Consider the following 15,612-nt stretch of genomic DNA (forward strand, 5'->3'; position numbering starts at 1 on the left):
CCTATCTTTGTTCCATGGCATGTTCAGGGCCATAATTTATGCAGAAAGAAAGTTTCCATGGGGCATATGGAACTGTAATCACAACTCTGAACAAGGTGAGTGTCTGGTATGGATAAAATCATTGGAATTTTTTAATCATGTCTATACTTCAGGTTCCAGAAAAGAATCCTGTTGATCCATACATGGAAAGGGGGAGGTGGTGCAAGGAAGGTATTATTGCTCTCATACAAATAATTTCTCTTAGATAACAAACAAAAACAAAGGGCTCCTCTACCCAGATGTTCAGGGTATTCTAAGACATCCTGTATTTCAACTGTGAAGTGCCCCCTTATCTTGACTTCAAAAAGTCCTTTCTCCCTCTATTATGTATAGTACTTATGTTCTTTATATCTATCCCTATTCCACATGCAGATAGATAATGTAATGAATTATTCATTACAACATAGTCAATAGTATTTTACTATTTTATAGATTACAGTGTCTTTGATGCCACTATGCAATTTGTCAGATATTACGAATACCCTGTATATTATTGGAGGAGTATCTCAAGTAACTTAACCTGGTTACTTGATGTGTAGTAAAAAGAATACAATTCAGAAAACAAAGTCGTGAAATAATAACTCATATTTGGAAGATACCTTAAAAAATCAATCACTTATGAAATTGCCTGTCTATCCCCTAGATATCTCTATTAAATAATTTTCATTTGGTGAAATCATCTTGAATAAAATAAGCCCTTCTATAATATCTTCCTTTGGTATTAATTCTTCTTGAATGCATTGAAAATTTTAAATTTATTTCACCCAATTATCACTAAAGTTTTAAAAGACAGCTAGTATACTAGACTTGCCAAATGTTTATTGATCTCATCAAATTCCAGCATTGGGTTTTATTGATTCACTCAACTCTTTGTATGTATTTTGGTTTCTTTCCCATTTAATTAAATTCTATTTTTCCCTTTATTAAGTCCTTCTTTTTAAAACATTTTGATGAATCAAGTGTTTACATAGCCTTATAGAGTCCCTGTATAGCACTGCTCTGTGAGATAATCAATGCTCTGACTGCTTTAACAATATTAACACATTTAATCCCAGTATCAGTTCTGTGAAAAAGACATTAATATTATTCTACTTAAAAAATGGGGGAAATTGAGGCAAAGTGAATTAAATAACTTTCCCATGCCTGCTAGTTGGTGGGTGGCAAGGCCTGAATTCAAATCCAAGTAACCTGACTCCAGAATCTAATCTTAACCACTATGCTAGGCTATCACTTTTTTTATGAAGTTTGGATTCCCACTATTATATACCCAACCCTAACTTTTTAATTAAATGCTATTTCACTTACAAATATGATTTCTTATTTTACAAAGAGTGCATTAAGGCAATACATTTTTCTGAAGATCTCTTTGACTGTACCCAGCGTGATTTGGCATAGTGCTCCCAGTGTCCTCATTTATTACTTTCCTCTTTGACTCAAGAGCAATTTTTAAAGTTTTATTTCTGATTTTGCAGTATTTTTAATGTGATATTTTTGGTTTCACTTCTTGCTTTTTTGTTTTACAGATAAATAAATAAATATATAAATATATAAATAAATAAATAAAAATACTTTACTTTTATAAATCAGTTTCAGACTCACAGCAAAAGTGAGAAGATACAGGGATTTCCCATATACCTCTGCCCCCAAACATACATAGCCTCCCACATTATCAACATTCCCCACCAGAGTGATACATTTGCCACAATTGATGAAACTACATTGCTACATTAAAACCCGTAGTTTCCCTTAGGTGTTGTATGTTCTACTGTTTGGACAAAGCATAGTGACATATATCAGTCATTATAATATTACACGGTGTATTTTTGTAGCTCTAGAAATCCTCTGTGCTAACCTTATTCATCCTTTTACACCACCTTGACTTCTGACAACCACGGGTCTCCATAGTTTTGCCTTTTCCAGAATATTATATAATTAGGATTGTAAGTATGTATACATTTTAGACTGGCTTCTTTCACTTAGTAATATGCAATTAAGGTTCCTCCATGTTTTCATGGCTTGATAGTGCATTACTTTTTAGTGCTGAATAATAGTTGATTGTCTGGATGTATCACAGTTTATTTACCCATTCACCTGCTGAAGGGAGTGTTGGTTCCTTCCAAATTTTGGCCATTATGAATAGAGCTTCTATAAATCTTCCTGCATGTGTTTGTGTAGATGTGTTTTTAATTTTTAATGTAATTATACTATGTAATACATCAAATATAGAGAACAGAGAATAATTTTAAACACACATGTAGGCCCCACACATAGTGTATTTTAATGTGCCAAAGTTTTTTCAGGAAAAATAGATGTAAAGAAACAAAGGTCCTAGAAACTGTTGAAGTACTCTGTTTATCCTTTTCTAATTCCGTTGTCCTCCTTTTCCCAGAGATCAGTACCATCATTTATTCTGAAGAGTTTATACTTTTCCATACACTGTAGTCCCTCCTTATCCATGGTTTCACTTTCCACAGTGTCAGTTGTTCCCAGTCAATGGCAGTCTGGAAGCAGATGATGCTCTTTCTGATGTATCATAGAAGGTCAGTAGCAGCCTCATGCTAAATTGCAATGCCTACCATGATAACCTCACTTCATCTCATCACATAGGCGTTTTACCATTTCATATCATCACAAGAAGTAGGGTGATTATGGTAGAATAAGATATTTTGAGAGAGAGACCACATCATGAAAATCTATTACAGTAAATTGTTATAATTGCTCTATGTTATTAGTAGTGATTATTATGTCTTACTGTTTATAATTTATAAGTAAATAAACTTTAGGAGAGCCTGGGTGGCTCAGTCAGTTAAGCATCTGACTTCAGCTCAGGTCATGATCTCATGGCTGGTGAGTTCCAGCCCCGTGTAGGCCTCTGTGCTGACAGCTCAGAGCCTGAAGCCTGCTTCAGATTCTGTCTCCCCTTCTCTCTGTCCCTCCCCAACTTGTGCTCTGTCTCTTTCTCTCTCTCAAATATAAATAAACATTAAACATTTTTTAAATAAAAAAAAAATAAAATAAATTTTAAAATAAATAAATAAATAAACTTTATTATAGGTATATATAGTTTATAAAATTATAATTTATAGAAAATAAACTTTGTTATAGGCATATATAGAAAAAGGAAACACAGTACATATAGGGTTCAGTACTATCTGGTTTCAGGCATACACTGGAATGTATCTATCTTGAAACATATCCCCTGCAGAGAATGGGGACTACTGTATTTATGCATGGATAATATATATTTTTGTATGTTTTAAGTAACTGTTCTATAGAGCCAGGTGTAACTTGCTTTTCCAACCCACCATTATGCTTTCAGCATTTGTATATTGATAGTTAAAACATGTAGTTAACAAATAAAGATTGTTCTCAATACTTTTGCTACAAAAGAGTGCTACATCCTGATGCTTGTATTCCTATCCCAAGATGTAGGAGTTTCTCTAGGACCTGTTCCTAGCAGTGGCATTGCATTATACACTATGTGCATCTATTTCTTCCCTAGGTGTTACATAATTCTCCAGAGTCACTGTAACAATTTAGCTTCTCACCATTTGTGTATGAAATTACTCTTTCTCCAAATTCATTGCTACACTTAGGGCTGCCAACGTTTTAAATTCTCTTCAACTCACAAATGATATACTTTTTTTAAAGCTTTATATTTCTCTGATTATGAATAAAGTGAAATATCTTATATACTTTAATGGTCAGTCTGGGTTTCTCTTTTGGGAAACACCGTTTTCTAAGCATTTACCTATATTTATTGTTTTCTTCCTTTCTGTTACTTTTCTAAAAGATTAATCAAAGTTACTTAAATATTCTAGATGCTAAATCTTTGCATTGGTTGTTGGTCATTCGGCATTGTGTTTGGTTGGCCTGTATTTGACCACAAGTCATATTATAGCAGGTATGTCCAGGAATTGTGGAAGAGGAACATAATATGTTGTCAGGCAGGAGGTCTCAGCAACTTATCTCCTAAGATAGAGGGGTTGCAGAAATCTGTCGCTCCTAGTGTTCTGTAAGCCAACCAGGATTTTGTATGACTTGGCTGCTCAATACAGCAGAGGGAGATGACCTATCCATGTCCTGTTGATCATGACTTTAGGCTTTCAGCACTTCCATAATTGGCCCCCTACCCTCTAACTCAATGGAAATTCTTTCCTGGCCTATGCTTGGGCTCTGGATACTCTAACTCTCTGATTTAATCTTCTTAAAATATTTCAGAAATTCCTCAAACACCTGGCCTTCTGATATGATCTGTTCTTGATTTCTAACACTGTTATAGATGTATTTATTTATTTTTTTTAATTTCATATCCTTTCTGTTATTTTTGGAAGTTTAGGCAGGAAGATAGCTAGGGGTATATGTTGATTTGCCATTTTAGTTCATTGTCCACACATTTAAATAAAAAAAAAAAAGACTTAATTTTCTTTATAATACTTTTAGTTTCACAGCAAAATTGATAGAAAGATCTAGAAAATTCCCATATACCTCTGCACCCACACAGCAAAATTGAGAGAAAGATCTAGAAAATTCCTATATACCTCTGCCCCACACAGCAAAATTGAGAGAAAGATCTAGAAAATTCCCATATACCTTTGCCCCCACACATGCACAGCTCCCTTATTACCAATATCCCCCACCAGAGTGGGACATTTGTTATAATTGATGAACTTATACTGACATAGCATGGTCACCTATAATCAATCCATTTCACTCTTGGTGATATACATTCTATGGGTTCAGACAAATATATAATGTCATGTATCCATTTTTAATTTTTTTTTCAACGTTTTTATTTATTTTTGGGACAGAGAGAGACAGAGCATGAACGGGGGAGGGGCAGAGAGAGAGGGAGACACAGAATCGGAAACAGGCTCCAGGCTCCAGGCTCGGAGCCATCAGCCCAGAGCCTGACGCGGGGCTCGAACTCACGGACCGCGAGATCGTGACCTGGCTGAAGTCGGACGCTTAACCGACTGCGCCACCCAGGCGCCCCTCCATTTTTGTATTATACACAGTATTTTCATTGCCCTAAAATTTTTCTGTGTTCTTCCTATTCTCTTCCCTCACCCCAACCCCTAGAAACCACTGATCTTTTTACTTTCTGTAGAGTTTTGCCTTGTCCACGCATTTTTGAAATAGATCTTAGCATTACAAAGACATGTTTTTCCTTGAATCTCTCAATTTCAATGGACCTTCTGGCAACTGTGGAACGCCATGTTTGTTGCTCCTCATTGTAAGCTTTTCCCCAAATTATTTTAAATATAAATAAATAAAACAATTTGCCTTTAAATTCAAGTACGGGAAATATCACTGGAAATCTGATATTAAAACTGAAACTCCAATGTTAGCAAGCAGTCAATGGCACTGTATTTCATAACAAAAGATGATGTATAGTTCTTAAATTTTTTTAACATTTACTTATTTTTGAGAGACAGAGAGAGATAGAGCACAAGCAGGGGAAGAGCAGAGAGAGAGGGAGACACAGAATCCAAAGCAGGCTGCAGGCTCTGAGCTGCCAGCACAGAGCCCGAAGCGGGGCTTGAACTCACAGACCGAGAGATCGTGACCTGAGCCGAAGTCGGCCATTCCACCAACTGAGCCAGTCAGGCACCCCAATGACTCATATTTCTTAATGTATAATGCAGGTATTATAAAGTAGTGGATAACTTCTGGTACATAGACTTGAATGTACACACTTCTCTCCTTATAAAATCCTACATTAATTGTTGTAAGGCAATCAAGAATGGCATCAATCCATCACACACAAAAAATTAGATATTTACTGAAATTTTCTCAGCCAGAAGCACCTGGACTAGTAGTAACTGATTTATCTGATCAGAGAGGGGGGAGAAAACAGGGTGAGCAAACTGGCTCGAGAATTATAAGCACCATGAACTCATAGGTTGAGATACTCAAGCTGTCAACGGATTCCTTGAAAATCTTTTCAGGAAGTTAGACACTCAAAAGTCCTTTCCCAGGCCATGAAGTCAGCCAGATACTCTTTCCCTCCCACAAAAGATGGCATGTTTGCACTTTACAGAGCTTAAAAGATAGACTTTGGTTTTGAAGGAACTAGATTCTGCTGTGGGGAGAGGGGAGTCAGTGTACTGAAACTGGCAGGATTAACTGAAAATCTTCATAGTGATGATGAGATCTCATAGAAACACATTGTTTTTTTCTCTCCTTGGACTGTTAGAATACCAGCATGTATCCACCAATTAAGAAATTAGAGAATTTTGGAGAAACTGAGCAATTTAAAAGAAAATTCATAGGAATAAATGCCCACTCCCAAGGAAAATAGTTCATTCACGCTAAGGTCTTGGTCAGCAAACCTCTACAATGAACATAGAGCTTCTAATCAGATCTAATTAGATCTTTCTGTGTTTGGACAACCATAGTTCACCATACTTATAAGAACAGCCTTACCTTGAGAGAAAATGGAAACAAGACCCATTAATGGACAAAGATATAAACGAGCCATCTTATTCTATTTTAGACTGACAAGGATCACAGAAGATCCTAAAATCTTACAGCAGTGGGGGGAAGTATGCATATAAAGAAATAGGAAGCCGAATTGGAAACTGGAAAATAATAGGGGAATGCCTTCAAATTTTGAAAGACCCAAACTAACTCTCACTGAAACGAGAGATTTCATGTGTGAAAATCCCAACAAATTTACTTGCAATGTATCCTTTCTCGGGATGCTCTAGTACAGTAATTGAGAGCTCTCAATCGAAATAAGAGTCAAATAGAGAAAATATGACTCTAGAAAAAGGTATCTCTAATTCAGAGAAGTGAAAGGAATTCTGAGGATTAAGCAAGAGAAGTACACTGTATACTGTATTGTATAATTTAATACTGTATGATTCAATTTATAAAACATTTTTGAAATGAAAATAGATATAGCAATGTGAGACAGATTAGTAGCAGCCAGGGGCTTGAGCAGGGGGCAGTGGAGATGGGGTGAAGGGAGAGAAATGGGTGTGGTTATGAAATGGCAACACAAGGGATTCTCATGGTGTTGAAACTGTTAATCATCTTAACTATGGTAATGGACTAAGAACCTACACATGTTATAAACATCAGTAGAAAGTTATACACACCTAATTACACAAATGTGTTTTTGAAAAATTTCACCATCAGAGAAATTGGGCAAAGTGTACATGGGGTCTCTCTGTATTATTTCTTTTTTTTTTTTTTTAATTTTTTTAAGTGTTTATTTCTGAGACAGAGAGAGACAGAGCATGAGTAGGGGAGAGGCAGAGAGAGAAGGAGACATAGAATCCGAAGTAGGCTCCAGGCTCTGAGCTGTCAGCACAGAGCCCGTCGCGGGGCTCGAACTCACAAACTGTGAGACCAGGACCTGAGCTGAAGTGGGTCACTCAACCGACTGAGGCACCCAGGCGCCCCTCTCTATATTATTTTTTACAGCTGCATGTGATCTACAGTTTTCTCAATAAAAGTTGCCATTTAAAAAATTTTTAAATAAGAAAATGAAGGCAGAATTCACTGTCTGACTCTGCTGTATAAAAATATTATATTGTCATAATCAGAAAGAGAATGAAGAAATGTAAACTCTGTGTGAGTGAGTGTGTGTGTGTGTGTGTGTGTGTGTAGGGAAGATACAAGAATTACTTGGCTGTATGTACTAGATAAGTTGAATGATAATTTATAAAACTGAAATATAATTAAGGAATATATAAGGAAATTACATAAAACTATGAAAGCAAATATTTCCAATAGTAGTTGAAGGAGAAGTGCTTGCACCTGGAAAGAGGGAACCTGGAGTATTGTTAGAAGAGGTGAAAGATAGTTATGTTAAATTTTAAGCTTTGTTGTGTAATTTTCATTTCAAAATTATATACACAAATCACAACATCTTACTATTATTGTAAGTTAATAAATTAAGAGAATAAAAATTCATGTAAACATTAAATTAAAAGACATGTTGAAAGTCTAATGTTTTAAATATTTTGCTATGACATATGTAATAGATGTGTAAAAATAGATTCATTACAACTATTAACTACTCATCTCTGAACAACTGCATTATAAGTTATCAATAAGCTAGCTCTTTTATAATGAAAAATTAATAATACTTAGAATATTAAAAAATGGTTAGTTTTGTCTACTTGGGTTTGAAATCCTGAGTATGTGCTGGTTCCTAGACACCCAACTTTTTTTTGATGTTTATTTATTTATTTTGAGAGAGAGAGAACATGAGTAGGGGAGGGAAAGAGAGACAGAGGGAGAGAGGGAGAGAGGGAGAGAGGGAGAGAGGGAGAGAGAGATTGATTCCCAAGCAGGCTTCATGCTCAGGGTGGAGCCTGACACAGGACTTTATCTCACAACCCTCGGATCATGACCTGAACAGAAATCAAGAGTCTGATGCTCAACTGACTGAGCCACCCAGGCTCCCCTAGAGACTCAACTTTCAAAAATTCTTATGTAATTTTTTACTTTACTTTTACAGAAACAGTATGATTGTGTTATAGAGAAGTGTGGACCTACACAGTTGTAAATAATGTTTTCTAACATGTTTGAAAATAAAGTTACATTAATGACAAACAATAGATTCCAATATTATAGGTTAGGGCATGTTAGCCACAGCAAGTTTCAAAATATTTTTTCCAAGACTGTCTCTGATTCCTGCATATCCCACATTCCTCAGCTCTAGGAATCACATGGAAGGTAATGAATCAGGGATTATATCTCTTTTGTTTATTATGATATCCCCAGGAATTATTGCCTGTTACATATTAGGTTTCTATTAAATATTGATGGAAGAAAATCAACCTTATAGATATAAATGATGCTATTACCTTACTATCATTTTAGAAAAACTTTCCCTATTCCAACTTTATAAAAACACCCATGTGTATTTTATTTTGCAATGAATATCATTTATTTATTCATTTTATATTAGTACTTTAACAAATTTAGCATTTGATTCTGGCTTGATAATTGAAAAGCAGCCAAGTACTTTTGTTGCAAATTCATAAGCAGTATTTCTAGCATTACATTTTGAATAACCACAATATCTCTATAGATTCCAAATGTTATATTAAAATGGTGTGTTTCATTATTTTGCAATTTTGTAATTACTAGTTTGTTTTTTGTAGCATCAGTATCATAGAGATTTAATCATTGTAGTTTTATGAAATGTTTTAATCTAAGACAATTTCTGTTATTTTTTATCATAAATAACTCTTTAAATAAGAATACATGTTCAGTATCACAATTCAACAATACATAAGCACACAGAATGAAAAATTAAAGACTACTGTATTTGAGTTTGGCTTTTTATACCACTTTTTCCCATGGAATGCTTTCTGATTTGTATTCTAAATAATCAGATTGGTACAACAGTGTGCCATTTTAATTAGGTGTTGAATAGTATATTTATTACCATCTCTTTTTTCTATCCTTTGTGTTATTCTGCTTTGAGTGGAACACTTATAAAGATTACATGTTACTTTTATTTGCATTTACTAGTGTCAAACTTTGTCTCTTAAAGAAGCATTTTTTCTAAATGATAAAATGAAATTTAAATAATAATGCTGTAGTATATTACCTTAGCCTACATCACGTTCTTTAATTTAGGAAAAGTCACCTTATTTCTGTTATGAAAGTTGTGACATAATTCCATCCTATCTCCCAGCCCTTCTCTTTATCTTAATATTTCCAAGAAAACTGACAGCTATTCAGAGATTTCCTCTTCAATTTCTTTCCAGCATTCTTGAATGGATGTCATCCAGGCCAGAAATTTGCATTTTTATAGAGCAACTAAGTGCTCTCTAAAAATATCCTTTCTTAAAACCTCTACTACTTTGACTTCATATCACTATTACCAAAGTTGAATCTACCTTTTATCATCTGGGTGGCCATCTACCTGGCCAGAAAAAGCTAAAAACCTGAGTAATATTTTGCTCATTTGTTAGTGATAAGTGAGGTGAATAAAGAAAATAAACTGGGCTTTGTTTTTAGTATTTTTTTTTTGTTTCATAGTAAAGGTAATTGAAAAGATCATTGTATTTAATTTAATACTTCTTCACAAGGATCATTTTATACTAGTTTTGCATTAAAAATCTATTTTTATAAGTTTATGACAATCTGTTATAAACTTTGATTATCATGCTCTGTATTCTGTGTTTTATGCTTTTTATTTCAGTATCTCAACTCTTTAGTTGTCCTCACTATTTTCTCTCTCTTAGGATCATTTGTGGCTGTATGCATAGAACTTTCTTTCTGAAAGCAATTCATTATTATTAACATTTTCCTATTAATGAACCCTATATTGCCCTGTAAATGCAAAAACTATAATAATTACTTGTATTGTTAACTATGTCTTATCATTTAAAACTAAAAACTTTTTTTGAAGGTTGTGTACTTTACTAGACTCAAGTAACCAACTTTGACAATAACAAATTCTAAGAGTTAGAATTGAACCTCTTCCAGATTTTCTGTCATTTCAACTTCGCTGCCAGTCAGTTACTTCTTATTGGTTGGAATTAAGTATAGAGTAGCAATTCCCCTCATCATTCTGTCTAGCTTCTAAGAGATTAAATTGACAGTAAGGCCAGCCAAGTATTTACTAGACCCAGCTTTTAACAGAATGAGTTTTGTGGAAGGTCTGAAATATTAAATCTTACCTTTTTATAATATTGTCAGTTTCCTAAACTCTGTGAATTTCTATTTTTTATATATATAATATGATATAGTAATACTTTCTCTTGCTTGTTCATTTTCTTTTCTTCAAGGACTAAATGAATGGGACCAAAGACTGTTAGAATATTTTGAAAAAAATTAAATGCTCTATAAATGTACTATGGATTTTATGTATGCATTTTGCAAATGGTTTTGTTCATTGAACCACAAATCCTACAAGATCAGAATTCTCTTAATTTCTTTCACTATGTGGAATACACCTAAATAAGTTATCAAAGAAATACTTTTCTTTATTATCTGTCATGTAAATCATCACACATAGTTGCACCAATAATAAATCATTGATCTATACACTGAATTAATATGAGTAATTCATTTAGGATTTAACAGTTACTCTATTTTGTAGGAACAATAAATGTGACCAAAGATATCCACTTCCTAATTCTCAGAGCCTGGGAATGTGTGAGGTTATATGGCAAAGAGGAAGTAAGGTTGCAAATGGCATTGTTTGCTTATTAGCTGAGCTTAAAATAGGGATATTATCCAGAATTATCCTAGTGGAACCAATGTAATCACAAGGGTCCTTAAAAGTGGAAAAGGGTGGGAGATGGCCTAGTCAGAGTCTGAGTGATGTGCTGTGACAGCAACTTAACCCACTACTTCTGACTGGAGGCAAGTGACTGGATGGAGGAAGATGGCCATGAGTCAGGGAAAGAGGGTATACAGGAATTAGAGTCTCACTTAATAACTTCCAGAGGGAATACAGTCCTGACAACACTTAGATTTTATCCCAGTGAGACCCACTTCAGATTTCTGACATCCCAAACTATAAGATAATCAATTTGTATTGTTTTAAGCTACTACATTTGAGATAGTTTGCTTCAGCAGTTATAGAGAACTGATACCATCTATATTCATTTGTATTATTAGTACCATTACAAAACAAACATGTTTCTGAATAAAAGCACTGTTGACAAGTGCATGAATTGAGCAACCATAGTGTGGGCTTGTGGAAACAGAAGTCTTTCGCTGTTGTATTCTAAGTACATTCACTTTGGTAAAATGACCAAATGGGAGAGAGGCAAAAGAATTGCTTTATGTCTTTTCCAAGACAGTCACTTAAGATGATTTCCTTCTTGGCAATTCTCTTGCTAATTGATATGAAGCACTTTAGTGCTTATGGAAATTGCTAACCATTCAACAGTTGAACATTCAGTAAGAAAATTCAAGACTTCTTTTTGTTTTCATTAAGTGATACTTTAAAGCACATTTCTTATGAATACCACTGCTAGTAAACTAGAACAATAAAAATAATAAGATGAAATTATAGAATTAAAATAATTGACATAAAAATAAATATTGCAATCACAAGATTACATGCATAAATACATGTGCAAGCACATGCATACACATGCCCACACATGCACATACCCCAAAATTAAGTTGAGGTTCTTTCATGAAATAAAATATTTGGCTATATATTACATAGATAAAGAATTGCCAAGATGTATGAGCTTAATAAAATCAGATGAGCTTTCTCTGAAGATTAGAAAGTACATATTGTAGAGGAAATATTTTTATCATTTAATCAAACTATAGTTTGTTGTTTCCTATATGTTCTTAACACAATTTCCTCAATCATATTGATGTTTTGGAAGGTTAATCATTTCAGAGCACATAGGTTATTTGATACATATCAAATGTTGTTAATTGATCAATATCTATTTTTCTCAGTATACCATAAACTCAATTGCAGCAAGGTTCATAAGTGTATAGCTTCATTGTTTTATCTTTAGATCTCATGATATTTGGTAGAGTAAGCATCAATGAATATTTGTTCAATGAAAAGTTTTTATTATAGAATGAAGTCTTAATATCATTGAAGTCTTAGTATCATCTTCTGAATGTTCTGGATAGAAAATTTTCATTTTTGCAAAAAAAGAAAAAAAACTGGGTTAAGTTTATTCTATGCCAAATGACAAAAAAGCTAAATACTAATGTTTTATATCTTTCCTGGACAATGCCCAGGAAATACATGTCAATCATCAGGGAGGGGGATCCATATTTAAGCTTCAAATTACACTGGATGTCATAGGTTATTATGTTAGACACAGGTATTTAAGACACCAAAGACTTTTATGACATCAGAAACCAGTTCAGCTTCTGAAGTCTTCTGTTTAAACTAATAAGTAAAAAAGAAGGAGGAGAAGGAGGAGGAAGAGGAGGAGGAGAAGAGAAGAAGAAGAAGAAAGAAGAAGAAGAAGAAGAAGAAGAAGAAGAAGAAGAAGAAGAAAAAGAAGGAGAAGAAACAGAGAAGAAGAAGAAAAAGAAGGAGAAGAAGAAGAAGAAGAAGAAAAAGAATGAGGAGGACGAGGAGGAGGGAGCTGTTTTAGATAATTAGGATTCGTACTTCTAGACAAAAATAATGTTTTAAATTTATTAGAAATGTTTTGAGATGTTAGATTTTTAATATATTTTCAAAGGTATTTTAAATAAATTAGAAGCAGAAAATTATGAGTCAATGTGATGATACTTCCAACTGAATTTTTATAGTATTTTTTTTACCCTATACACTTTAAATAAATTCTTCAAAATGCCTAAATTCAAATGAGATTACTCTCTATATAGGAAATAAAAATGACCAAAAGGCATGTCCACATGGTATAATTACACTAACAGAGAAGCTTTTCATTTTAATGAATCATTACCAGACCAAAGACTTTCTAAATTAAAGGAAACCTATTGAGAAGCAGAAGAAATCAAAGAACACAATTCCCTAAATGCTTAAATGTGAAAGTAATTAGGGGTGCCTAGGTGACTCAGTCAGTTGAGCATACAACTGTTGATTTCAGCTCAGATCATGATTTCGCACAAGGTGGGATAGAGGCTCACATCTGGCTCTGTGCTGACAGCACGAAGCCTGCTTGGGGCTCTCTCTCTCTCTCTCTCTCTCTGCCTCTCCCTTGTGTACACACACACACACACACACACACACACGTTTGCTCACATTCTGTCTCTTTCAAATAAACATTAATAGTAAATAAAAATGGAAGAAATCATTAATAAAAAGTAAATTTTCCAAATATATTCTCATCTTTTACCATATTTAAGTGCTTCATATTATTTCAGGATCAAGGTAGTATTTAATAATGTCAAAGCAGCCAAGAGGAATAGTTCAAATAAAAGAAAAATCCGAATTCTGCTTAGTAATACAACCAGTTTATTGCCTTTCATACAATTCATGGTTTTGACTAATGTCCTGTAAATAAATGTGCAATTTCTTTTTACCAAATTTATACTCAATCATAACTGATAATGCTTATAAAAATGTATATATGGGTAGATGTAGTAAAATAATAAGGAATACAGATGAAAACTAAAAGGCACTATTGTACTTATCCTTGTGTTTGTCAGCCAGAGTCAGAGGAAGGAAATTCAAAACAAAAAAGAAAAATCAAAATGTGCATATAGAAAGGAGTAGTTAGTGAGATATGTGCTTATTTTAAAAATAAAGAAATTATTTAAGTAGGAGCTAAGATGGTGGCATAGTAGGAGGCCCCTAAGCTTGTGTCATCCTTTGAACACAACTAGATAACCATCAATCATTCTGAATACCCAAGAAATAAACCTAAGGACTGACAGAACAGACTCCACACTTAGAATGAGGGGAGAAGCCACATCAAGGAAGGTAAGAAGTGCAGAAACATGGTTTGAGAGAGAAATGATCACAAATACTGTGATGTGAGGGAGCCCTGGTCATAGAGATAGGAGATAGAGGGAGGGAGGGATGGAGGGAAGGAGAGAGAGAGAGAGAGAGAGAGAAACAGGGATGCTCACAAGGAGAACACTTCCCCACAGCCATTGGCTGGTGAAAATGTGAGTTTTTGCAACCAGCAGGACTTGAAACCTGGTGTTTAAAAACACCTAGCTGGGTTAGCTGGGATAAGGCCCTGAGTGTACTGCCCTGCTTCTGCAGAGAAGACAGACAAGCAACCCCTGGGCAGACAGCTTGATCTGAGGAATGGCTAAAGTACAGAGGGGGGAATTGTTCCCTCTTTTTGAACCACATCTGTGAGAGGTGGCATTCATAGAGATGCTTCTCTAGGAATAAAAGAGCCAACTGGTGCCATTTCCTTCCCCCTCAGCATAAGCACAGAACCACCTACAGAAAGCAGCAGAGCCCTGACACTGGCTGCCTAACCTGCTTACCCCAAGTTCTGCCCCCTTGCACTCTGCTGGTACTGTACCTCTCAGACGAGTGTGCTTGAGTCCAGGGCAGCAGGCCCCCAACCCAGAAGACCAGCAGAAACCCACACCCACACCACATCTCCCAACCAGAGAGCACTGCAAAGTTTCAGTTCTAGTGGAAGTAGCACCAGGTCTCATTTAACAAGCAGACCAGAGACCACCTAGTTAAAATTCACCTCACTGTGGCCAAAGACCAAACACTGCCCACTGCAGGCAAGGAGAGTCTCTGAAGACAACTGGCCTGAAGGATAGAGCAGCTGAAACACAGTAGCAGAGCACATGCAGCACATACCAGAGACACTTCCTGAAGTACCAGACCCTGGACACTATATGACCTCTTCTTCATAAAGCCATTACTCTCAGAAGCAGGAAACATAACATGTTTTTTAAAACAGAAGGAGACAGAGACTTAGACAAAAAACCAAGACTGAGTAGTTAATCCAAATGAAACAACAAGAAAAGGTCATGGCCAGAAATCTAATTGAAACAGATATAAGTAATATGCCTGATGGAGAATTTAAAGCAACAATCATAAGGATACTCACTGGATTTGAGGAAAGAATGGGTGACTTCAGGGAGGGCCTTTATCTCAGAGAGATAAAAGAGTTAAAAATCAGTCAGTCATAAATGAGAAATACAATAATTGAGATTCAA

The sequence above is a fragment of the Herpailurus yagouaroundi genome, unplaced genomic scaffold (genome assembly GCF_014898765.1).
Source record: "Herpailurus yagouaroundi ecotype Mexico unplaced genomic scaffold, PumYag 140, whole genome shotgun sequence".
Taxonomy (NCBI): Eukaryota; Metazoa; Chordata; class Mammalia; order Carnivora; family Felidae; genus Herpailurus; species Herpailurus yagouaroundi.